At 41.3% G+C, this 27,826-nt stretch overlaps 1 long non-coding RNA gene across 1 annotated transcript; it reads right to left on the bottom strand.

The window, feature by feature from the left end:
• Positions 1-202: 202 nt before the first annotated feature.
• LOC122539678 lies at positions 203-27,826 on the bottom strand. The gene is made up of 3 exons (XR_006309147.1): positions 27,738-27,826; positions 26,794-26,904; positions 203-378 (listed from the first exon to the last, which is right to left on the bottom strand). It is a non-coding gene; the product is annotated as an uncharacterized LOC122539678 (long non-coding RNA).

Genomic DNA, 27,826 nt, shown 5'->3' with positions numbered 1-27,826 from the left:
GCTCAGTGGCATCTCACACTCAGAGTGAGAGACTCCTTTTACCTGAAATGCTACTGGGTGGCTCTTCAATTATGATCTTCACAGCACTTTCTTCAACAAGCACACACACACACACATACCAGGGTTGCAATCTGCTTTTAACCTTTTCTTTGTTTATTCTTAGAAATGTACAAAACCAAAAAAAAAGTCTGGAAGAGGTGGTTTTCTGCTGAGAGGGGGAAGACAGTCAGCCAACTCATTGTTTGGTCCTATTACATCTCTCTCAATGTTTGAAATTTCCCTGACACTTCCGAGGTATTCCCTGGATTCCACACTTGTCTTTGCCAGACAGCACTGAATTTATATCTATAGCCATTTTCTTTGTCTGTAGCAGTCCTCCTAAAAAAAAGACAATTTGGAACTAAAAGTTAAAACATCCATTGTACTTCAGGGTTCTGATCTGTTGTCATGACAGCAGTAGGTTAGTAGAATATGGGTAATGGTGTAAATAAATCAGATAGGTTAAACGAGAAACGTCTTCCTTCTGAACATTATATTGACAGTTTGCTAATTGTAATATCCCTTAGAAGCTAGTCAAATATGAAGATTTTATAGATTTCTGATATTAATGTTTTTAGCACGAAGTGAATTTTATTTTCTCGAGTCAAAACCGCATCACATTGCTGTTTCGAAGCATATGTAAATTTAACATATTGGCTATTTGAAAAAATGTCCTATGTGGTTTTGATTTTTAATAGCTTCATGAAGGCAAAGAATAGGAAAACATCTCTTTAAAGCTGGGATGTAAAGTAGCATTAATGAAAGTGACCATGTCTAACAAAGGCCCACCAGTTAGCTGCAGCTTGACCCTGTTGAATGGAAGGTCAGTTGACTGTCGGAGCAGCACAGCCATACACATTCAGAGCACTGCTTAACATTAACAACAAGGAGCCCACACTGTTCCTTTCTCGAAGGGGAGGATTTCCATTCATTTACATACTAATGAGGCCGAATTCCAATATGTGCATTATCTCTGTTCAAATTTTAAAAGTCTCTTGCAATTTTTAATGAATGCATTATCTCTTGACAGTTCCTACCGCAGGATTAAAATTCTTTCTCGTATTGGTCCTGGAGCTGCCTGAATGAGAGTGGTTTGAACAACAAAAGGTGGCCACAATTCAACAATCCTCTGCCTCAATACATACTGTACCTGTCATGGGACAGAGCAAAACTGCACCAACCTCAAAGCTGAGTGGATTAAATAGAGATAGTGAAGCAGAAATGTAACATAAGGCAGAAGCAATTTTAATTTAAAAAATGGTTGTTGCTTTGAATGGATATTACCTGAGCTTCCTTGAGCTTTTAGAATTTACTTCTCATCAATTAGGCGTATTTTGAAGTTTGCATCCAGACTGCATGTATTTGGTACATCAGACTCCATGCACTATATCATTTCTGTGCTATGACAGTACACAATTGCTCACTCACTCACACTGTTACATACATATACACGCATGCTAAAAGAGGCAAAAAGAAAAATGCTTACTATCATATGAGCAACAATGTATGGGAAAAGAATCCCTTGGATTATCCACTCGGTCGCACATGGAAAATATAACGGTTATGTGAATTCTTGAAATATACCAACTGTTGTAATGTAGGAAATATAGCAGCTAATTTTCAAACAGCAAGACTCCACAGACAGCAATGTTTAACCTATCATAGTAATGTTGATTGAAAGATAAATATTGGTCAAAATAACAAGGGGGCCTTCCTGTTGTTCTTTGAAATAACACTGTAGGATTTCTCATGTCTATGTCAAATGGCATGGGGGCTTTGCGTTAACATCTCATTTAAAAAATGGCTGTTCCAACAGTGCTGCATTCTGTCAGCCCTACACTGAAGTCCCTACACTGAAGTCCCAGCCTAAATGATCTGCTCAATTCTCTAAAGTGGGCCTTGAACTCGTGACCTCCTGATTCATGAGGCTTAAAATGATACTACAGAGCCAAAACTAAGATCTTTCATCCTTACCAAATCTGGCCTACATGTGATTTCAGTCCAACATTAGTGTGATTGCTTCCTAACTGCAATCAAGCTACTACAGTGATTGATTTCAATTGTTCAGTACCGGGGTCTTCTAGCCCAAAGCCCTCTCCAAGATTATGTGTTGCAGACTGACACATTTGTGGGTCCAGAACTTTGTGCTGAGGGGCTGTCACAAAGATTAAATACAGTTGGACCACAAGCCCACCATGAGGGACTGGGAACCAAGTAAAATCCAGCTATATGTAAATATAAAATTCAAGTGTCTACATATAAATATAACCTGCAAAAGCAACATAATGAAACATCTCATGTACTGAATTTAAAGACCCTGATCCATATTGCCACTTCATGCAATGCCAAATTTGAACAGCTATGTGAAGAATTTTAAGAATTGAGATTTTGTTTTAAAAAACACTGTGCAAACTTGCTATAGCAGTTGTCAGTGCCATAGCACCACACTGGGGAAATAATTTCTTGATTGTGAAGCTTTGAGATGTTCTGAGGATCAAATGTCACAGAAATTCAGAGCCTGTCTTTTGTATATATAGATAACTATGACCATAATTAAACACTGCTGATTATCAGGCAGTCATGCATAGTCACAAATCTCTTCCTACATTTCTGGAGCCTACGCCAGGATGAGATTAATTGTGTTTGGTGTCAAAAAAGGTCAGCTGCCTATAATTATGGCCTAATCCTGAAATGCTGTACCAGGTGTAGCAGCAGATTGGCAATGGTGAAGATATTTTTAAAAAGGAAAATTTTAAAAGAACCAATTATTCAGAATAGCCTAATTAGGCCCTATTTAAGATGCTGGTAGCTCAGTGTTTCTGGGATGGGACTCCTGATAATAGAAACCCAAGTTAAGCTGCCACAAATCTTTAATAGAATATTTCTAGCTATACATATGTGTCCACACTCTTAAAACCATTTTTTCTGTAGCACGATTAGCATGTTCCTGTAATAAAACAAATAGCTTGGAAAGAAATTGTAGACGGGCATATATTTAGACAGCTATACTGACTGCATCAAAATTATTTATCAGATTAAGCCGTTCAGCCCTAAAAAAAGCTTTGACTGGGCAACTAATAATGTCAGCTGTTGGTTGGATATCACCCTTCAGCTCAAAAGTATTTTGCCAGCAAAAATGTTGAAAGAGAAGCTAGTAACATCATTGAAGGCAACAGAGCATTCAGGAGCTGAGAGAACAGGGAACAAAGTATATCTTTAATCAAATGAATTTAAGGACTGGGAATAAACAGTGGTCGGACTGAGAATTGGACTGGTCTCCAGGGCAATAAGGGTCTGGAACAAATGTTAGTCTCATCAGCAATATTAACATCTCATGAATTAATTTTTTTACAAAATGCCAAATCAGGTACTTAAAGTGAAATAAAGTGAGGGAACGGAAGTTTAAGTAATGAAAGCCGAAAACAAGGGGCTAGAAAGGTAAGCAAGCCACTCTTTAAATTTGAAATGTAACAAGTTATCAAAAGATCCCTCCAAAATTCAAATCTCACAAGGATGAGCCTTCTCAATCCGTGCATTGTTAGAAAAACATTTACTGTAGTAATCATTAGCATTCAATATGTGCAAAAGGTTTAGTTTGTAAACACTGTTCAAACACAGCAACCTCACACATTCAGTGGCTGCCAATAGTAAGGCAAACATAAAGTGCTCTATCACAAAGCTAATAGTGGAGTCCCACAACTCATGCAGCATAAATATCTACATTTAAATACTGCTTTGTGCCTGAAATTGTTGCAACATTTCAGCATAAATAATGGTGAATGTGTTCACCTCATTGTTGTTTTGACTGCAAGTCTTGGCCCTTTGTTAAACTCTACAGCCTATGGGATCTTCTGAAACATTGTTCTGTTTGCAGAGAAGGAAATATTGATGTCGGCTAGTTACATCATGAGATAGCATGGATGATGAATCCATCTGTATGATATGACAAATATTATCCAAATGTTAAATTAGACAGGCAAACTGTGTGTATGAGGAAGATTGTTACAAAAGTGCTTCATAGTTCATAGTTAAGAGTCATAGAGTCATGCAGCATGGAACAGACCCTTCTACCCAATCAGTCTATGCTGATCATAATCCAAAAGTAAACTGGTCCTACCTGTCAGCGCTTGGCCAATATCCCTCCAAACCTTTCCTTTTCATGTACTTACCTAAATGTCTTTTAAACACTATAATTGTACCCTGATCTACCACTTCCTCTAGACGTTCATTCCACACATGAATCACTCTCTATGTAAAAACGTTGCCCCTCATGTCTTTTATAAATCTTTAAAATGTGCCCCCTAGTCTTGAAATCCCCTACCCTAGGGAAAAGACACCTGCAGTTCACCTTAGCTATACCTTTCATGATTTTATAAACTTCAATAAGCTCACCCCTCAACCTCCTACGCTCCAGTGAAAAAAGCTCCAACCTATCCAGTCTTTCCTTTATAACCCAAACTCCTGGTAACATCCTGGTAAATCTTTTTTGAACCTTTTCCAGCTTAATAATGTCCTTCCTACACAGGTCAACCAGAACTGGAACTCGTACTCCAGAAACGGCCTCATCAATGTCCTGTACAACCTCAACATGGTGTCGCATCTCCTATACTCAGAGTCTGTGCGATGAAGGCAAACAAGCTAAATGTCTTCTTAACTACCTTGTCTACATGTGACATAAACTTCAAAGAATCATATGCCTGAACCTCTAGGTCTGTCTATTGTACAATACTTTTAATTGTATGAGTCTTGACCTTATTTGTTTCAGCATCTTGCATTTATCCAAGTTAAACTCCATCTGCAATTCCTCAGCCCATTGACCCAATTGATTAAAATGTCTTTGTAATCTTCGATAACCTTCTCCATTGTCCACAATACCACCGATTTTGGTGTCATTTGCAAATTTACTAAACATCCCTCCCATATTCTCATCCAAATCATTTATATAAATGGCAAACAAAAGTAGAACCAGCACTGATCCCTGTGGAACACCACTGGTCACAGGTCTCCAGTCTGAAAAACAACCCTTCACCGCCACTCTCTGTCTTCTGCCATTAAGCCAATTTTATGTCCAATTGACAAGCTCATCTTGAATCCCATGTGACCTAGCCTTACTAGTTTGTCTACTATGTGAAACCTTGTCAAAGGCTTTACTAAAGTCCAAATAAACAGTGTCTACTGCTCTACCCTCATCTATCTTCTTGGTTACTTCCTCAAAAAACTCAATCAAGTTTGGTGAGACATGATTTCCCTCACATAAAGCCGTGTTGACCATCCAGAATCATTCTTTGCCTCTCCAAATGCATGTAAATCCTATTTTTCAGAATCATCTTCAACAACTTACCCACCCTGATGTCAGATCTATAGTCCCCAGGTTCCTTCTTGCATCCCTTCTTAAACAAAGCCATTCTCCAGTCATCTGGCACCTCACCCGTGGTTATAGATGATACAGGTATTTTTGCAAGAGACCTTGCAAATTCCTCCATAACATTCCACAACATTTTGATATACACTGGATCCGGGTTCTAGAGATTTATCCGCCTTTATATTTTTCTAAGACCTCCAGCACACCCTCTTTTGTAATGTGAACTGTTTTCAAAACATCAATATTTATTTACCTAAGTTCTCTAGCCTCCATTTCTGATGCAAAATATTAATTTAATATCTCTCCCGTCTCCTGAGGTTCAACACAACGATGATCTCTTTGATGTGTAAGGGACCCAACTCTCTCTCTAGTTACTCTCTTGCCCTTAATGTACTTGTAAAATCTTTTAGGAATAAAGTTTTGAAGGATTGCAGAAAGATGGATTTATTTCAAGTTCTGTGGAAGCACTTGGAGTGAAAGATCACTGAAAGATGACTGTCAATATGGGAGTTTCTTTTCACAAGGGTTTCGAGAAATCACAAGAGTGTAGCTAATTGCTTGCTTTGCTGTAGGCTGTGGGGCTGTTTGAACAATGGCTGTTTGGATGGAGTGCGCTGTGGTATCTGGTCAATAGCTAGAGAACAAGAGCCTGTGGGATGGGCCTGACCATCTGATCTCTCCCATTTCTGAATTGAAAACCCTGTTGAGTTCAGAATGAGTTCTATTTGCTCTTCTGACGGAGTGATTGGAGGAACTTTTCAACATTGTAATACCTGAGAAAGCTGCACTGAAGAATTCCACACACAACGCCCATGTGTGATTAGTGTCTTGGCCACACACCTTTGGAATATGCTACACATTGTCCTATTGGCTTCAAGAATAACTCATTGACCAAAGTGTTTTCAGAAAGCCAATTTATGTGGAAGATAACCTGTTTTAGTTTTGTGAGTGCATTGATTATGTGTGTTAGCAATATGTAGACGAATAAGCATTTACACTTCTCTATTACTGACTGCACATATTAACCAATTAATGCATCTTAAGTGGGATCATACAATCCTTACAGTGCAGAAAGAGACCATTTGGCCCATCAAGTTGGGACCAACCTGCTGAAGAGTATCACTGCACAGGGGTTTTAACCATGGCTAACCCATCTAACTTGCACATCCCTGGAAACTACAGGGAAATTTAGCATGGCTAATCCATCTAACCTGCACACCTTTAGACTGTGGGAGGAAAGTGGAGCACCTGGCAGAAACCCACACAGATATGGGGAGAATGTGCAAATTCCACACAGTCGCCCAAGGGTGGAATCGAACCCAGGTCCCGTGAGTCAGCAGTGCTAAACACTGAGCCACTGTGCCACACTTGAAATGTATCTTTGATTTTTGATAATTGTGTTCATGAAGAAATTTGCATTTAAAATCTGACATCGATAATGTATTAATTGGCCATTATAGGAACCAGGAAAAACATGTTGATTTTATTTTGCGACCCATGGAGTAATGGGACTAGAGAGACCGTGCACTCCTCCAAACTTGGTCAAAATACAATGCCTTTGCAGGAAATCAGGCTCATCTGAGATTGCTGGGATCACATGTAGTGTCTGTTTTAATAATGTAAGAGTGATGGAGAAGAGAACATTACTGCCAAGGCACATGTTTAGTGAAGCTATAATAACTGCATTGTTGACTTCTAGGTTTTGGGTCCTGGAAGGAGGATATGTATCTGTTCTCCAAAGGTGAAAAAGTACAGGTAATTATCTTTGCCTGTAGACCATTGATTTTGTTGTTGTTTTTGTGTGGTATCTTCCTGCAGGCCCACTGGCTATAATGCAAAGGAAGAAGCTGTCTGCTATTTTAATAGATTGCAGGACACAATGAAATGTTGATTTGATTTATATTAGTTTACGTTTTTTAACACAAAGATTTGCTGAATTAAAATTGTTGACTTTAAACCTAAACCTAGAAATTACGATTGATGATTTTAAAGGGTTAAACCCCTCAGCTCACAAAACAGGTGAAATAGATATAACTCCAACTGCAATTTCTGGACAATGAGAGAAATTTCCTTAGAACGCTGCAAGAAAATTTGGTTGAGCTGATGAATTAGTTCCTTATCTCCCATCTCAAGATCCTGCAATATTATTTGGACTGGTTATCTCCAGTGTGCTGGTCAATATTCATCTGGTCATTCGATAATGCACATGGCTTTCAGTGTTTATCTTTCAATCAACAATAAAATTATATTGCCATTTGTTGCAGCTTGCTATGAGCAGAAGAGCTGCCATAGTCTCACTTTGAAATGATTAGTTCACTTCAAATGTACATAATTGATTGTAGAGCACTTTGGAATGTTTGGAAGTCAGGAAAAGTGCAATTTTTAAAAATCCACTTTTGTTAGGTTCTGAGATAAAAGCAGCCAGCGAGGTCATTCCTAAACACCGGGCATGTGTTCTTTCACATGAATGCTCTCTTCTTTCTCTTTCCTATTTCTGTTTCTCTTTTCTGTTCCGGACCAGAAAGAAGTGATAGAGGCGAGAGCATTTGCGATGGAATAATCAGCAGTGTCTCTTCTCAGTGACAACATGCGTCTCAAGGGCTTTGAGGTACGGGCTGGGGGAAGATGAACAATCGTGTTAATGTGAAGCTGCCATATCAGTCTGACATGCTCAGAGGGGAACCAGCTATCCAGAATGAAAATGAATTTGTTTGCACAGCGTGTGAAGAATAGGCTCATTCACACAGGTTACCTGGTTATGATTGAGCTGCTCTTTGCCATCTGTTCGCTGTGGTTTATTTATATTTCCCTTTAGATTATAAATGATAAGTGGACAAAATTCAAGTTACTTCCACTCTGCGCATAGCAATCTTGATAACTGTACACAGATTCCAATGAGCTAACAATGCTCTTTCAACAGCATTTTGCGGATTTAAAAAGTAAAAAGCAAAGTGGTTTCATTGATCACATTACATGATTCTGCTTCCATCCTTTCTGGTCCCTCTTTGGAATTTGCTTTTGAAATTAAACTGTGTCCCTCCACTCTGCCCTTCAGTCCCATAAGCACTTCCATTACTTTCCACCCAGGTTGTGCCCCTGCCCCCATCACTAAACATGGCAGCATTTCAAGATAGTACCTGGACCGATGGATGCAATGTAAGAACGATGCCAACTTCATATTGCCTGTTAATTACATGTGCGCAGCGACCAGCCAGCATTCTTGGCCATCTGACTGGGTGGCCAATGTTCTGAATGGCTAGCAGCAGTTAAAGCTAGGCTACACCTTTTTGTAAGTTAGGCAATTTAAGGGGGAAGTGAATTGTAGCTAGACCATGTGCTCATGGACCTGGTGGAGCTCTTTCTGACCTGGGAAGGCAGAAGAATGGCACCGCATGGGAGAAACTGGGCTCCAGGTTTTTCAGATGTGCACTGGAGACCTCCATGTGGGGGAACTGCAAGTGATGAGACTTACCATGTAATCAGAGGGCCATAATACCCTGCAGACACAGGCTGAGAAGGTAGTGGGTGCAGATTGTTGAGTTCAACAATCAGCATCAAGCAGCAAGAATAGGATTGCAGTGCAGCACTGATACGTGTGATCAAAATCAGTATAAATATCTTCAATTGGCATATTTTACCAACAGTCCCACTAGCTTTAGATGCTGCACTATTTATCACACCCCTGTCACTCACCTTAATCAGAACTCCAATTTATCATTCACATTTCACACTGCACCCTCCGAAACATACCATCATTGCAAGTTAAGGTTAGCGTAGGGGTAGAGGTCAAGTTAGAGTTAGAGTCAGGGTTAGGAGTAAGCTTAGGGATAGGGTTAGGGTTGGGGTAATGTTAGGAGTAGGGTTAGGGTTAGGGATAAGATTAGGGATAGGAGTAGTTTTAGGGGTAAGGTCAGAGGTAGGGTTAGGGTTACGGTTAGGGTTAGGGTTAGGATAGGGTTAGGGTTGGGTTTGTGTGGGGATAGGATTGGCATTAATGTTAGTTCCTGGTGTAGTATTGTGCTGTTACTCTCTGGTTGAGCCTGTCTTATAAGAGATAATTTTGTATGTTACTTCAAGTGCAACTAGTTTTTTTTTAATATGGAAGGAATCTGTTTCATTTCCATTTTTCCATTGAGCTCATCTTCTGCTAATGATTTTCTGTCAGTATCGTTCCTCACACTAGACTAGACTAATACCAGCAAGAACAATTAGTGGCAGGGTACTTGCTAAAGTTGCCCATGCCACATGCTAGCGAGCTGAGGAATAGGGAGAGAGAGGAGTTGAACACATGGCTACAGGTATGGTGCAGGAGGGAGAGTTTTGGTTTTGTGGATAATTGGGGCTCTTTTTGGGGGAGGGGGGACCTCTACAAACAGGATGGTCTTCACCTAAACCAGAGGAGTACAAATACCCTGGGAGGGTAACTTGCTAATGCTCTTTGGGTGGGTTTAAACTAATTCAGCAGAGGGATGGGAACCAAAATTGTTGTTCGAGTATACGTGAGGTTGAGAGTAGTGAAGTTAGAACTAAGATGTCAAGATTGGAAGAATACACTGACAAACAAGAAGTTGGTTTGAAGTGTGTCTACTTCAGCACCAGGTGCATCCAGAATAAAGTGGATGAACTTGCAGCATGGGTTGGTACCTGGGATTTCGATGCTGTGACCATTTCGGAGACATGGGTAGAGCAGGGACAAGAATGGTTATTGCAGGTTCTGGGATTCAAATGTTTCAGTAAGAACACATAAAATGTTAAAAAGGAGGTTGGGGGTGTGGGGTGCGAGGTGTGGCACTGTTAGTGAAGGGGCGCTGTGAGGCAGCAGTGCTAACCACTGTGCCACCGTGCCGCCCATTTCGGAGACATGGGTAGAGCAGGGACAAGAATGGTTATTGCAGGTTCTGGGATTCAGATGTTTCAGTAAGAACACATAAAATGTTAAAAAGGAGGTTGGGGGTGTGGGGTGCGAGGTGTGGCACTGTTAGTGAAGGGCAGTATTACAGTCGCAGAAAGGACGTTTGAGGGCTCGTCTACTGAGGCAGTATGGGCTGAAGTTAGAAACAGGAAAGGAGAGGTTACCCTGTTGGGAGTTTTCTCGAGGCCTCCAAATAGTTCCAGAGATGAGGAGGATAGGATAGCAAAGATGATCCTCGATAGGAGCAAGAGTGACAGGGTAATTGTTTTGGAGGACTTTAACTTTCCAAATATTGACTGGGAATACTATAGTTCAACTACTTTAGATGGATCAGTTTTTGTCCAACGTGTACAGGAGGGTCTCCAGATACAGTATGTAGACAGGCTAACAAGAGGTGAAGCCTCATTAGAATTGGTACCCGGTCAGGTGTTAGATTTGGAGGAAGGTGAGCACTTGGGTGATAGTGACCACAATTCAGTTATGTTTACTTTAGCGATGGAAAGGGATAGGTATATACTGCAGGGCAAAAGTTATAGCTGGGGAAAGCCAATTATGATGCGATTAGGCAAGATTTAGGATATGTAGGATGGGGAGGGAAACTGCAGGGGATGGGCACAACTGAAATGTGGAGCTTATTCAAGGACCACCTACTGGGCGTCCGTGATAGGTATGCACCAGTCAGGCAGAGAGGAAGTTGTCGAACACAGAAGCCATGGTTTACTAAGGAAATTGAATCTCTTGTCAAGAGGAAGAAGAAGGCTTATGTTAGGATGAGATGTGAAGGCTCAGTTAGGGCGCTTGAGAGTTACAAGTTAGCCAGGAAAGACCTAAAGAGAGAGCTAAGGAGGGGACATGAGAAGTCATTAGCAGAGAGGATCAAGGAAAACCCTAAGGCTTTCTACAGGTGTATCAGGAATAAAAGAATGATGAGAATAAGATTAGGGCCAATCAAACACAGTAATAGGAAGTTATACGTGGAGTCAGAGGAGATAGGGGAAGTGCTAAGTGAATACTTTTTGTCAGTATTCACGCTAGAAAAATACAATGTGGTCAAGGAGAATACTGAGATACAGACTACTAGACTAGATGGGATTGAGGGGCATAAGGAAGAGGTGTTAGCAATTCAGGAAAGTAAAAAAAAAAAAATAAGTCCCCTGGGCTGGATGGGATTTATCCTCGTATTCTCTGGGAAGCCAGTGAGGAGATTGTCAAGCTTTTGGCTTTGATCTTAATGTTGTCATTGTCTACAGGAATAGTGCCAGAAGACTGGAGGATAGCAAATGTTGTTCCCTTGTTCAAGAAGGGGAGTAAAGACAACCCTGCAAATTATAGAACAGTAAGCTTTACTTCAGTTGTTGGTGAAGTGTTGGAAAGGTTATAAGAAATAGAATTTATAATCATCTAGAAAGGAATAAGTTGATTAGGGATAGTCAACATGGTTTTGTGAAGGGTAAGTCGTGCCTCACAAACCTTATTGAGTTCTTTGAGAATGTGACCAAACAGGTGAATGAGGGTAAAGCAGTTGATGTGGTGTATATGGATTTCAGTAAGGCGTTTGATAAGGTTCCCCACAATAGGCTATTGCACAAAATATGGAGGCATGGGATTGAGGGTGATTTAGCAGTTTGGATCAGAAATTGGCTAGCTGAAAGAAGAGAGAGGGTGGTGATTGATGAGAAATGTTCATCCTGGAATTCACTTACTTGTGGAGTTCTGCACAGATCTGTTTTGGGTCCACTGTTGTTTGTCATTTATATAAATGACCTGGATGAGGGCATAGAAGGATGGGTTAGTAAATTTGCGGATAACACTAAGGTCGGTAGAGTTGTGGATAGTAATGAAGGATGTTGCAGGTTACAGAAGGACGTTGATAAGCTGCAGAGCTGGGCTGAGTGGCAAATGGAGTTTAATGCAGAAAAGTGTGAGTTGATTCACTTTGGAAGGAATCACAGGAATATAGAGTACTGGGCTAATGGTAAGATTCTTGGTAGTGTAGATGAGCAGAGAGATCTCGGTGTCTAAGTATATAGATCCTTAAAAGTTGTCACCCAGGTTGATAGGATTGTTAAGAACACATACGGTGTGTTAGCTTTTATTGGTGGACGAATTGAGTTTCGGAACCATGAGATCATGCTGCAGCTGTACAAAACATTGGTGCAGCCACATTTGGAGTATTGCGTACAGTTCTGGTCACCGATTTGTAAGAAAGATGTGAAAGTTTTGGAAAGGGTTTAGAGGAGTTTTACTAGGATGTTGCCTGGTATGGAGTAAAGGACTTATGAGGACAGGCTGAGGGACTTGAGGCTGTTACCTTTAGAGACAAGGTTGAGAGGTGACTTAATTGAGGTAAAAACAATGACTGCAGATGCTGGAAACCAGATTCTGGATTAGTGGTGCTGGAAGAGCACAGCAGTTCAGGCAGCATCCAAGGAGCTTCGAAATCGACGTTTCAGGCAAAAGCCCTTTTTGCCCGAAACGTCGATTTCGAAGCTCCTTGAATGCTGCCTGAACTGCTGTGCTCTTCCAGCACCACTAATCCAGAAGCTGACTTAATTGAGACATACAAGATAATCAGAGGGTTAGATAGGTTGGATAGTGAAAGCCTTTTTCCTCAGATGATGATGGCGAGCATGAGGGGACATAGCTTTAAAGTGAGGGGTGATGGATATCGGACAGATGTCAGAGGTAGTTTCTTTACTCAGAGAGTAGTAGGGGGTGTGGAACACACTGCCTGCAACAGTAGTAGACTTACCAATTTTTAGAGTTATATAGATCTACAACATGGAAACAGACCCTTCGGTCTAACTCGTCCGTGCCGACCAGATATCCCAACCCAGTCTAGTCCCACCTGCCAGCACCTGACTCATATCCCTCCAAACCCTTCCTATTCATATACCCATCCAGATGCCTTTTAAATGTTGCAATTGTACCAGCCTCCACAACTTCCTCTAGCAGTTCATTCCATACATGTATCACCCTCTGTGTGAAAAAATTGCCCCGTAGGTCTCTTTTATATCTTTCCCCTTTCACCCTAGACCTATGCCCTCTACCTCTGGATTCCCCAACCAATTGAAAAGACTTTGTCTATTTATCCTATCCATGCCCCTTATAGTTTTATAAACCTCTATAAGTCACTCCTCAGCCTCCGATGCTTCCAGCCTGTTCAGCCTCTCCCTATAGCTCAATTCCTCCACTGGCAACATCCTTGTAAATCTTTTCTGAGCCCTTTCAAGTTTCACAACATCTTTCCAATAGGAAGGAGACCAGAATTGCACGCAATATTCCAACAGTGGTCTAAACAATGTCCTGTACAGCCGCAACATGATCTCACAACTCCTGTACTCAATACTCTGACCAATAAAGGAAAGCAAGAAGAGAGTGATGTTGAAATAACACACTCACTAGCTTTCATACAAATACCAGCACAGATACTGGCACTGCATTCAAATTAGAGGATAATACAGGGGCAGGATCTACACATACTGAGATAGTAGGCATCAGTGTTTAGCAGTTGGGCAGAGAGTTCAATAACATAGGAGCCAGTTTACCAGACAGTGAGAATATGCTGACTAACAGAATTGCTACAGCACTGAAACAGGCCAGTTGTATCTGCATTGCATCACTGAATGAACAATTCCCCTCCAGCCTTCTCCCACTAATACATGCTTCTTTTTCAAGTAATAATCCAAGTCCTTCTTGAATACTTCAACTGAATCTGCCTCCACTATTGGGTCTCAATCACATTCCAGGTCAAAGGTTTAAAATTCATTTGCTTTAAAAGGGGACACAATGACATAATTCTGGAACAAAGCTCAGCAATCAATCCTAAAGAAAGCTTGATAGCTTGCTCCTGTTCAGCTCCAACTGGCAGGATTTCAGCAGGAAGGCTGAAGTGAAGTGACATTGTGTGGCACAGAGGATTCAGAAGATTACCTTGACCATGCTAAATGTACAGAGGAAGGCCAGTAAGTAAGCATTGCAGTGTGCCTGGCACATTGGGAAGACGAGGGACCTGTCGTCAATGTCAAGGAGCACAAAGGAATCCAGTAGGTAATTATTGGAAACCATCCATTTCAGCGTACCTTTATCTGTGAATCACAAACATAGACAAGTGCAGTCACATCGGTTACATTCTCTGTCAGATAATGCCAATAGTACTGGGATTATTTTGTGCAAACCATAATTTTAGATTAGATTACTTACAGTGTGGAAACAGGCCCTTCGGCCCAACAAGTCCACACTGACCCGCAACCCACCCAGACCCATTCCCCTACATCTAACACTGCGGGCAATTTAGCATGGCCAATTCACCTAACCTGCACATTTTTGGACTGTGGGAGGAAACCAGAGCACCCGGAGGAAACCCACGCAGACACGGGGAGAATGTGCAAACTCCACACAGTCGGTTGCCTGAGGTGGGAAATGAACCCAGATCTCTGGCGCTGTGAGGCAGCAGTACTAACCACTGTGCTACCCTGCAGCCCACTGATTTCTATGGACTGAATGAAACCAAGAGTTCACACAGAATTACTAAAACAAACGATCAGGAGGTATGTGTGCGTGTTTGTATTTGTTTGTGTGTGTATGTACTTGTGCTCGCATGTGTGTGTCTTTGTCCATGTGTGCAAGTGTGTATGTGTACACACTTGTGTTGGTGTTTGGTTGGCCCTGTACCTCCTACATCAATTTAGAACTTTAACTTTTAGATCCAGTCTATTCTTTTCCATCACTATTTTAAAACAAATAGAATTATGGCACTATGGCAGTCCCAGTCTGTGTTTGGAAAGTTAAAATCCCCGACCATAACTACCCTATTATTCTTACAGATAGCTGAGATCTCCTTACTAGTTTGTTTCTCAATTTCCTTCTGACTATTAGGGGGTCTATAATACAATCCCAATAAGGTGATCATCCCTTTCTTATTTCTCAGTTCCACCCAAATAACTTCCCTGGATGTATTTCCAGGGGTATCCTCCCTCAGCACAGTTGCAATGCCTTCCCTTATCAAAAATGCCACTCCCCCTCCTCTCTTGCCTCCCTTTCTATCGTTCCTGTAGCAGTTGTATCCAGGAACATTAAGCTGCCAGTCCTGCCCATCCCTGAGTCATATTTCTGTAATTGCTATGATATCCCAGTCCCATGTTCCTAACCATGCCCTGAGTTCGTTTACCTTCCTTGTTAGGCCCCTTGCATTGAAGTAAATGCAGTTTAATTTATTAGTCCTACCTTGTCCCTACTTGTCCTGACTGTTTGACTTGCTTCTGTTCTCAACTGTACCAGTCTCAATGAGATTGGCAAATAAGATAGTTTTGTGCTGTAGATTTTCTCAAGGATTTTCATTGGTCTGTGCAAGAACGGACATAACACAGATTTTGGAGAAAATATTACGTTCTCCCTTCTAATTTGCAGCTGCATTCACATTAATCATCACGCATATCATTGATGACTGATTCATGTGCAGTTCTTTGAATTTATTTCTTCACTGCTTCAAAAATGAAGGGACACGGTGAATTATTAATTCTTTATCATTGATGCCTTGTGCCTCTTGCTTGTGGATAAGACTCTACTCTGAGATTGGCATTCGATTTTTGGTGCCCATGAGTGGGTGAAGTGCAGGAAGTGCAGTTGGTGACTGGGTAAAAACTAAGTGTGTTAGTCAGGGGTGGTCCCTCAGCTTGCCAAGTTGCTATCTCTACAATATGCTAACTCAAGAATCAGGAAACAGCACATAACCTTTAAATATAATTCTGTGGACCACCAATGTTGAAGGCTTATTGGGTTCTCCTGACATTATTGTTTGTATTCCTATCAGATATGTTTGGTTTGAAACACTCCAGGAATTCTAATGAGGTCACCATAAATAAAGCAAAGGGCATCTTGGGACCAGAATTTCTATCTATTGTCCTTGAAAATTTGCATTCTGTTCTCTCTTTGCAACCTTCCTTGAGTTCTAAACTATAGCCAATGCTGGAGTGTTAAGTCATTGTTTTAAATGAAGTGAGTGCCACATTGTTACAGAGTGAAGAAAATTGTCATTGTCACAAGAATCAATGAGAAGAAAAATCTTGATAATTTTGGTGGTAATGTGTAAGAAACATTCAATCAGAATTTGACCTGTTTCCACAACCTTACTTAATCTGAATATTCAGCCGAAGTTTTGGCTAATCAGACTGAACATTCCATCCCACAGTACCCAAGCAGTTTGCACAGTCCAGAAATATCCATCCCCAAATGCTTAGAGATGTCAGAATTATTTATCAATTGCGCAGTTGTCTAGACTGAAGAGATAGGAGGATTAAGCCACGGAGTTAAGAAACCCAATAGTGAAACTCATTTAAATTGGAAAAAAACCCTCTCTAATCTCTTCAGGCAAGGACATCAAACAGCCATATTTAAAGTGATTGCTAGCTAATGCCCAGTTAATGTTGACCCACGCAGGAAGACTGCAAAATGACACTGGTAAGCTCTGTAATGTTTCGTTAAAACTTCATCGATGAATATCACTATTACTCTGGGACATTTCTCATATTGAATTTAGAAAATAGCATATTCTAGGGTCTTTTCTGAACTATTTTTGTTTGGCTGATGCAATAACGTAGAATTTAATCAAGAACTATTATTAAACCTATTTTGAAAGTAGTGCAGGGCAATTATCCCAAATCCTTCAACTTCACTGGTGGCAAATTGTCTCAGATGCCTAACACAACAGGATTCAGTAATGCATCTAAGTTTCTTTCACATTCTGTGCACCCTACGAAAAGTGTCACTATATTTGAAATTTAATCATTTCCAGCAAAAATAGTTGATAGAAAGCAGCATTAATATTGTTAGACTAAATCATAATTCTTGTATTGGTTTGTGGACGTTCCCATTCATTGGTGGTTGTCCATCGATTTGAAGGTGATCACAGAGTCGCATGGGTCTTCATGTGACTGAACTGGTTAATTCTTGACCCATAGAGCCATGGATCCATTGGGCAGGATCTGGAAATACAGGACTGGCTTCCTTTTCTTTCTTTTATACTACTATTCTGTGGCATCAATAAGGCATTGTACAAAGTGGGAAGCAGCTTGGTGAACAGGCTAATGCCATTTAGAACCAACTGGTATCAAACTTATTCCAATCATCAATGCTGCAATACCTGAAGGGAACAGTAGAGTGTAATTCTGTCAAGTGAAAGGTGGGTAAATGTACCATGATTAACCTTGACCAGTTTGCAGTAACTCTTTTTAACTCAGGTGCACTGCACAATGAGATAGATAAGGGGCCAAGAGTCAGCAGAAAGTCCAACACAATTTTATTGAACATTTTATCAAAGAAAAACAATATTTATCAGACTCTACTATTGTACTTTAATTAAACCCTATCAATCTCTTCATAGGACTCTTCAGTAAAGAATCTTAAATCTCTTAGTAAAGAGTATCAAATCTACACCAGCTTCCAAGAATTTGCTACACCTTATTGACAGGTCCTTACCATTGTATTTGAACTATTTGCCTGGAAGGACTGGTAGTACCTTTCAATAAACCTGGGACAGGCTGTTCCTCGGTCTTTGAGGGTTGACTGATATATCGAGAGTCAAGATTAGAGTGATGCTGGAAAAGCACAGCAGGTCAGGCAGCATCCGCGGAGTAGGAAAATCGATGCTTTGGGCAAAAGCCCTTCATCTAGAATAATCAGATCTGATGAAGGGCTTTTGCCCGAAACATCAATTTTCCTGCTCCTCGGATGCTGCCTGACCTGCTGTGCTTTTCCAGCATCACTCTAATCTTGAATCTAATCTCCAGCATCTGCAATACCCAGCTCCGCCTGATCTATCGAAATGTCTAGCCATTGATGTGGGCTTCCCTTCTCATCTAGGGATGGACTTGATCTTCAGGTCCATGATTAACCTTGACTATGATTAACCTTTGATCTTCAGATTGCCTTACCATGGTGGTCTTTGTGGAGACGTGATTGAAGAAGGAGCAAAAAGCAGAGAGAGGTGAGGTTCCAGGTTGCTCCTTTTATCCCACTCTTTGCGCCCTTCCAGATGTAAAAAATTTGTCCTTCATATCTTTTTTAAATTTTCCTCCTCTCACATTAAAAATATACCTCCTAGTCTCAAACTCCTCCATCTCAGGTAAAACACAATTACCATTAACCTTATCTATAGACCTCATTATTTTATAAACATCTATAAGGTGGCCTCTCAACCTCTTACGCTCCAGTGGAAAAGAAACAGCCTATCCAGCCGTTCTGTATAACTCAAACATTCTATACCCAGCAACATCCTGGTAAATCTCTTCTGAACCCACTCTAGCTTAATAATATCCTTCCTATAACTTGGCAACCAGAACTGAACATGAAACAATGCACTGAGCGGAGGATGGGGGTTTGCAATGATGCCATTCTGAGATTGTCTACCTGCAGGATTCTTACATGAAAAAATATTTGAATTAGATTGAAGTCTTACTGCTTTCAGTCAAGGAGGAAATGGTGTGGAGGCAAACACAGGTGTGAGCCAAACTAAATCATCTTGCAATGGCAATGAACAAGGGTTGTGCTAATGAACATCAAAAGGGCAAAGGGTGATTTGTTTTTAAAATTCTATGATTTGTAGAAGGCAATAAAATAGTTATATTGTGAAACTGGACTTGAAAATAGAGCATTGTGATTAAAATGAATTTACGGTTGACAAATCCTTATGTGAGAACGGGAATTGCAGTAAAACTTTGGGCCGTAGGGCACAAGAAAGCTATCTTGAGTTATGCAGTGGAGCACGAAACCCGTGACTGTAATTATGGTCCCTTAATCATCTCCAGAATTCCCAAAACCATTTCAGTGAGGGAAAATACAAACGGCTAATCAATCACACAACACTTCCAAGGGATTTCCCAAGGCTTCCCCTCAAGCAATAGAACAGCCAATGTTTTATTAAACAGCATTGTTGCTGCCTTGTAGACCCTAAGTACATCTCTAATGGCACTCTGCAGTAAGACAGCACAGCTATCACAACCTACCATCAAGGACATGGTGATCACTTGCCTGCCAGTCACAACCCAGAGTGGATTATTTGCAGATAACAAGAGTGACCCAAATACCCAAGGTTTGGTTCAAATTTAGATTGAGCTGCAGGTGTAAATAAATGTAAATTTATGGATCTTGATTGACAAACATTGTGCAGAATATTTCTGGGAAGGAAATATTCACAAACTACAATTTGCATGGAAACCTTTGAACATAACATAATCACTTAAATATTGATTAATAGAATAGAACACTCAATTTTCCAATTGTCGTCAATTGCTGTTTGGAAGTTTTAACTGGAATCAGTGTGGCTTTTTTTTCTGAAAAGTGCAATGTATTCTTATAAGATTTAAAAAATATTTGAGTACTATATAATTTGAGATTGTCAAAGGATCATCCATCATTGACCAGATTTAACTGACTAGGACCCAGACTCAAAATTTGCAGGTGACAGGAAACACGGTGAACTCTAAGGCAAATAGTGACAGCTCATAGTCTGGAGGGTGAAATGGTGTACAACGTAGCAGACACAATTTGAGGCAAAGAATTTTGAGCTGATACATTTTGGTCAGAAGAACAAGGGAAAGCAACAATAAAGTAAAGGATATTATTCAAATGGGGAGAGATCTTGTGGGTAGAGTCCCTACTTCTACATCAGGAGAACTGGGTTCAAGTTTCAGCTGCTCCACTGGTCTATAATAACATCTCTGAGCATTTTCGTTCGGAGTATTGCCACTTCTATGGGATGCCAGAGCAGAGGAACCTTGGGATATACTTGGATGGAAATGTTATTTTAAAATGTAATTGGGTTTGAGAGTGTAGTGATTAGAACCAGGTAGATCTTATTGACTACGAGATCCTTGATTGTAGTTGTTAACCTTGGCCAATAAGGGAGCCCTGGCTGACAGATATAAACAGGGCATTCAGAATCTCCTCACCTTCACAGACTGACACTGAGCTGGCTGGCCACAGCAGTGTACTGTGCACATATAAATAAAGGTTGACTAGGTGATGGGATCTCAGTCTCTGTGCAATTATTTCACTGGGCTTTCTAAATAGAGGATTGAGAACAAAAACAATGTTATGGTGGAACTTCTTCAAATTCTGGCTCAACTTCAAGTGTACTGTTCTGGACACCATATATCAGGAAAGATGTTGAAGGCATTGGAGACGGTGCAGAAAAAATGGAAGGGAATGGTTTTGAGGGTGAGAGATTTTAGTTACAAGGCAACTTTAACAAAGTTGAGGTTGGACTCTTTAGTGTAAGAAGGTTGGCAGGAGATTTGAGAGAGATGTCCAGATCCTTGAGCAGTCCAGATAGGGTTGATAGAAAAAAAATACTGTTCCCTCGGGCAGAAGGGTGAAGAACCAGTGGACACTAACTTAAGATGATTGACGAAACAACCAGAGGTGATATGAGGGAAATCTTTATGACACAACAAGTGGTTATGATCTGGAAATCATTCTCTGAGAGTGTAGGGGAGGCAGATAGAATTGTGGCTTTCAAAATAGAACATAGATAATTATCTGAAGAAAAAAGTTTGCAGTACTAGTGTGAGAAAGTGATCTTATGGCACCAGCTGAGTGAACCTTGCAGAGATCAGTTATGGACTCAATTAGCCAGTGAAAACTCCTATGATGTAACAATTCTATGTTTCTACCTTACCGTATTAAGGACATGCTTGGTCTAATTCATAGACATACAAAGCTCAAAAACTGCTGTTCTTTGATTTTCTTTGTCAACAAATTGTTTTTGCATCTGTTTTCCACCCTTCAGACAGGCAAGAGGCAACAATATGTCAGGAGACCGTGCACCACAGCCTGAAGATATTTCTCCACCATCACCCCGCTGCATTGTGTGGAGTATATTAACCCTATCCTTAAAAGAATGAACTGCAGTTCCCTACAAGGAAGAATAAGTACTGCTGCGTGTAGTGTGAAATGGAAACACATTGACCAGGGGGAGATCACATTTCAATTGAGGTTTGTTCACTTGAGCTAACCTCAATGGGGGAAATAGGTTTGATCTTTGTCTAGGAGGAGAAAGTGAGGACTGCAGATGCTGGAGATCAGAGCTGAAAATGTGTTGCTGGAAAAGCGCAGCAGGTCAGGCAGCATCCAAGGAACAGGAGAATCGACGTTTCGGGCATAAGCCCTGTCTAGCTGTGTCACAGCAACAGGAATTATATTTTGAAATCAAGATTTTGGATTCAATTGCCATTCCAGAGACTTAAAATGCAACGTCTGGGCTCGCATTTAAAGTCTCAGTAATATAGACTGTTGGTGACAGGAGCCCCATCTGTTGACTCTTTAGGGAAGGTCCACTGAATTAAGTATCTCTCAGCTATTTAACTGCAGAGCAGTGAATCCTAGACCCAAGGGGCAGAAGACTTAGAGCAGCCAGCCAATTAGAAATTCCCAGTCCTTTTGAACAATAGTGCCATTGGGAGGCTGTGGCTGCTGCTGGTATTACACTGCCTGATCCAGACCATGGTGAGTGATGACAGGAGGGGAGTTGTGTGGATGGATAATGGAGGGGGAGGACTATCAGCTGCTAGAGCAAGGAGCCAGCTCCCAACGTCTCACACACACACCCTTTTCATGATGCAGTGTTCCTTGATCAGATGCTGAGTGTCTTTGAATGAGTTACCCTTGCTCCCTAAGAGTCCAAAAGGTCATTTGTGAGTTCCATGTGCCCATCACTGGGTTAATATCAGTAGCAATGGGATGAGGCCGTTAATTGGGAATGTGGTGAAATGGGGAGGCTTTCCAGTCATTGTCTTATTGGGATAGAGGTAGGAGAACAGCAAAACCCAACACTAAATTCTGTCCGCTCGCTTGAGAAGGCTGCAATAAACTTGTACCAATCAATGTGTAACGTTGTGGTGATATGTGTTGTCACTTTGGCCTATGCTGGGTTTTGGGATATAATCTGATTCTGGGGATGAGGCCTACACACAAGAGAAAGAGGATATGATCAGGGTTCCTCCTCAAGTATGGGCTAGTAAAATATACCCACGAGTGGCCTGTGATGCTTCCCAACAGTTGAATTGACAGTTGACATACAGTTTCAAAGGCAGACACAACATCAGCTGATCCCCAGAGAAAATCTAACATCTTTCAGGGGAAGTATGCAGAACTGGTAGGGATGTTATCCATCCTAAAAACGTCAAGACTGAGAAAAGACCATTTAATCTATCAGAAGCACCGACATTGCTGGTTACTGCAAATATCAGCTTGGAGGATGCTGTGACTCATGATGGCCTTGGACTGAAAGAATTAATGCAATCCATTGATGGTTGGTGCTCTATGTTTCTGGATCTCTGCTTCAAAATGTGCTCTGGAAACTATCATGCAATTTTAGTCAAAAATTAATAGCAGTTAAGTGTTGAGTTCTCGAGCAGTAAAACTGTCACAATTAACCCATGCTACAAAGATGTGATGACTTGCAGACTCATTATGATGAGCACATAAGTGCTATTTCTCCACTGATTCTGAGCATGCAGATAAACGTACAATCAGCAAGTATACAGATCCATCACAACCTGCAATGAAATGGTCCCAATTGTATGTAGCTTATCTTGAGACTTAGTTCAAGTATACAGGTCACATTTCTGTTTCTGATCTGTCAATCCTCTGTGTACTTCAGTCTCATGCCCATTTTATTTTACTTTGTTAGACTCTCATTTTGAAATGTCACAACTCATTGTCTTCACTTCACTGTGGTGTGATTGTCAACTTGACTGGATGTACTCCTGGAGTTTTGATCACATGACCTTGTCCATACAATGGCCCAGCCCGACCCGTGCCACATTGGTCATTCAACACATAAATTTGCACAGAGCAAGGCCTTTCTGTCACAACTGGAAAACAGACCGAGGCTTCCCAATCCAATTGACTCTGGGTCAAATCGCCTTTCCCTTCCCGTCACTGATGTTTTTATAATTACCAGACAAAGTGTTTGATGATTTATTTTTTGATGGTTCCTCATATGCTATTTTTCCAGACTGCTCCCAGAAATATCCTGGCGATTAATCTTCACTTCCTGGAGACAACAGCTCTATGCTCAGAGGATTGGCAGCCATTTCCTAAGGGATTTTGGTGTGCATTTCGAGGCTCCTGGACTGATTTAAATCTAAACAACTGTCTTCACTTATTAGAGACAGAGGGTCCTTCTGAACCTGATCCAGATAGTTTTGCTTTTCAACAGCTCTTTTACTAAGTATATTCAGATGAGAAGTGCGTACAATTTTATCCTGCAGAATCACACATCCAGTGTCTCTCTATTGTAATATTTCCCATTGCCTTTACCAGAGAAGGGGTGAGGTATATAAAGATCTCTAAAGATTACATGATGAAGGCAAGTTGCACACACCAGGCTTGCAGTCCTTTGAATGATAAAGATTAAAGTGTGATCGAAATGAGTTTTTAAGAGATGCCCAGAGGGTGTGATGTTGTAGAATCTATTTCTTCTGACAGACAGAATCCAAAGGAAAGGGGTCAGAGCCTTGGCCAGGTTTCTCAGAATGCTCCCAGGAAGTACTTCGTCAACAAAGATCAGCTTATATTTTTGGCTCCGTGTCTTACAGTGTTTCACATCATGAGGTCTACTGAGGTTTCTTGCCGCAGTTTACCATCTCACCTCATTTACTACCCACACTGCTCCTCGGGCACCCCTCTGGCCTGATTTTAGCCCCATTTCACAACTATTTTAAAAACTCATTCATATGGATGAGGGCATTGCTGGCCACGCCAGCATTTATTGCCTATCCCTAGTTGTCCAGAGGGCAGTTAAGAGGCAATCACATTGAATTCCATCTAGACCAAGTAAGGATGGCAGCTTCCTTCCCTAAAGAGCATTAGTGAACCAGATGAGTTTTCCCTCAACAATGGTGGTCATCAGACTCTCATTTCCAGAATTTTATTGGATTCAAATTCCACCATTTGCCTCAGTAGGATTCAAACCTAGATTTCAGTTCCAGCAATCATACCACTGGGCCATCACCTCCCCTCATTCTTGAAAGGAATTCCTGAAATGGCGTTCCCAAAGAAACTCAATACTGCTAGGATATTCTGAATTGATTGACACTGATGCCATCTTTAAAAGCTCATTGTTCTCCTGGACAAAGACTGTCATTCCAGAGCTGCCCTGCTTACTGCTGGCATTTACCCTGGACATGGCAGATAGGGGGAGATGGGCACACCACTTTGTGGGCAGGAAGCTGGAGTTCCTGCTGGGTGGAGTGGAGCTGAGGCACGACACCCTCTTCCCCCAGGACCAACAGTGGAGGCTGCACCACAGCCCATGCCAGCCTGGTCTGAGATTCCCATCCAGGGTCAGTGCAATCTAGAGAAATACCCAGCATTGTCCTTTTCCACTCTGCCATAATAAACATCACTCTCTTCTCTTCAATACCTTACACTCTCTACCTCTGCAACTGCACCCACACCCCAACCAGGCTCATGATCTACCACTCTCACTATTGCCTGCCCTCATGTAGTGAGTCAGCCCACACCTGACTCCACAAGCAGTGCATGCCCTCTGCTCTGACTTGTTCAGGACATGCTCCCTCCTGTCATGAGCTGTACCATCCACTTTCATCTCCTGCCTTACCTGTCCCTATCCCTTTCTCTCTCTCAGTTCAGAAGGAAAACAATCCATAATAACTCAGAAAGCGCTAAGATGGATGCTGTTATTTGGCCCATGACCTCTAATATGGAGAGGAGCCTGACTCTGACAATCCCAAGTGGCTGACTGACAGTACCTAAGCTTCTGGACTGGTACTGGAGGCTGCCCTTGACTTACTATACCAGGAACCTCTAACTGGAGACCAGCTTCCTTGACATGACTCAACACGATTGACAACCAAGACTGACTTCCTGGCTTTGTGTCCATGGTGAATCGCACAGCCATGCAGCATTAGTATGAGTTTGCCCGAGAGGATAAAGTGCAAAAAGGCAAGGCAGGGCAAGTGAACAGCCTATACGCTGTTCAAATATTTCACACTGTGAACTGGATATATGTATCATAGAATCCCTACAGTGTGGAAACAGGCCATTTGGCCCAACAAGTCCACACTGACCCTCTGAAAAGTAACCCATCCAGACCCATTCCCCTACCCTATTATTCTACATTTACCCCTGATTAATGCACCTAACCCACACATTTGCATACACTATGGGCAATTTAGCATGGCCAATCCACCTAACCTATGTTTTCCAATATCAAACTGTCCATTCTGACACTGCTATACAGTCTAAGCACAAATTCTGTCAGACTCTTTTTGTAAGATCTTCCCAGCTTCCAGTGATATTCTTTATCTCTCTCCCTGTCTCTCTCTCTCCCTCTCTCTCTTTACCCTTGGTGTTATCTGAAAATATAACTACCCTCAGAGGAAGTGCAAATTCAGATCAATACCAGGAGTAGGAAGGCTTTGAACACAATGTCTTGGAGCACCTTATTAAGTAGATAGTCGATTATTTTAAAAGGGCCGTACTTTGAAAATACTCCTTAATCCTTGCCAACTTGCTAGTTGCTAATGCACACACGTATCATATCCTTAATAACCCACTGACTTTACATTGTAAAAGAGATTTCATGCAATAATTGATCAAAGTCATTGCTGAATCTTAGCAGGAGAGGCAGTGGTGTACTTATAATATCGCTGGATTGGTAATCCAAAGGGGCCGAGGCTAGTATTCTGGGAATATGTGCTCAAGTCTCATTGAAATTTGAATTCAATGAAAAAATATGGAGATAAAAGCTCAGCTAATGGCGATCAGCGAGATCAAACCCCATCTGGTTCACTGGTGTCCCATAGTGAAGGAAATTGACTAATATGTGACTCCAATCCAGTATCCCATCAGCAGGTCACCCTTTATTTACACATGGAGAGTCCTCGACACTGATTCAGCTCCCTCAGAGCCGCTCTCAGAGTGAATAGGATGTCTGACACTCCTGTTCTTATCTGTCAGCCAGGGCTCCCTGATTGGCTTTTTAGTTAACAGCCCCAATCAGGGAACTTATATTCCATGAGGTTCATCCAACTGACCTCATTACAGACACTGCAAACAGTGCTGTAGAGAATGCTTAACTGCCCTTTGATGTAGCTAGCAAGAGACTCAGTTAGGAATAGAACTTGCCTGTGATGCCCAGACCTCTTGCAAGAATATTTTTTTTTAAGATTGCCTTCACAGAGGTATTGGTCTGGAGTATCTGTGGGCTTTGGGAACAACTACGGAGAATGCAGCAGAAACTCAGCAGCATCTGTGGAGAGCAAGCAGAGTTAATGTTTTCGGAACTGGAAGGTGTTGGAAGATAGGAGGAGTAAGAAGACAGACAGTGTAGAGATGCAATCTCATCAGGAATCTCCTCAAGAATCGATTTTACCAATAGTGCAATGCTCACGCTCTCTCTCTCTCTGTGGAAGGGGCTAAAGTGAAAGTAAAGGATTTGCATCATAAGACTTACATATTAAGATGTGCAGGATTGCTCCTTACTTTTGCTTGTGGTGGTGGCCAAGCTGGTCTTCTTTGTATTCTTCAAACAACACGTTATGATTTGTCTCTGGGGCACATGGTACTGTAAACGAGACATAGTGAAAGGCCACTGCACCAAAAGACCCTCCTTTCTCACCAAGTTCCTCCCTCGTTATCAAGTTCCTCCCTCCTCACCAAGATACTCGGTCCTCACCAAGATCCTCCCTAGGTGAGACATGCAATCTCGATGGTTTCCACTAAGAGGTTGTTCATTTTGCTCATGGGATAAATATCAACCCAATGGATATTCAGCTTTTAGCTGATTAAAGACAAAAATAACTGCAGAATTTGGAATGCAGAATAGACAAGCAGGAGGCTGGAAGAACACAGCAAGTCAGGCAGCATCAGAAGGTGGAGAAGTCGACATTTTAGGTGTACCCTTTTTCAGCTTAACCCTTAAAATGTCGACTTCTTCACCTGCTGATGCTGCTTTAGCTGATTAAAGGCATTAAATACCTTTTATCGTCAGTGAGAGCAGGCGCTTGTGAGCATAGCTGAATTTGGGTTTCGTAACAAGAAAACTCTCAATGTTACAGCAAGGGTATTGGTGACCTTTCAAGCTTGAATTGAAACAGTCTATGTTAGAAGAAAGAAATGATATTGCTGTATGCTTTGTAGCCTAAAAAGAGAAAATAGTGATCTGTAACCTCAATAAATGTTCTTCTAGATGAATATGGATGGTGGAGCAGAGCAGAAGAGTTGTTCAAAATAATCAAAGTATACACTTAAGGTAAGGACAGTCTGGGTAACAGATGCAGGCCTTCAGTTACTTCAGACAAGTCTAGCACAATCAGAGCTGTGTCAACTCCTGAACCTTTAACCCCATGCCCTTTACTATGTAATAATAGTCATTCAGCTGTGTTGCCAAGTCATTACCTGATTTACCGCCCTGAGAACTGCTGAAATGTTTGTTGTCCTTTTTGCACTGATGTTTCCGGTTTGGCCTGTGCCTAAAGTAGAACATC

The sequence above is a fragment of the Chiloscyllium plagiosum genome, chromosome 33 (assembly GCF_004010195.1).
Source record: "Chiloscyllium plagiosum isolate BGI_BamShark_2017 chromosome 33, ASM401019v2, whole genome shotgun sequence".
Lineage (NCBI taxonomy): Eukaryota > Metazoa > Chordata > Chondrichthyes > Orectolobiformes > Hemiscylliidae > Chiloscyllium > Chiloscyllium plagiosum.
The sequence above is the reverse complement of the archived record's forward strand: the minus strand, read 5'-3'. Positions and strand labels throughout refer to the sequence as shown.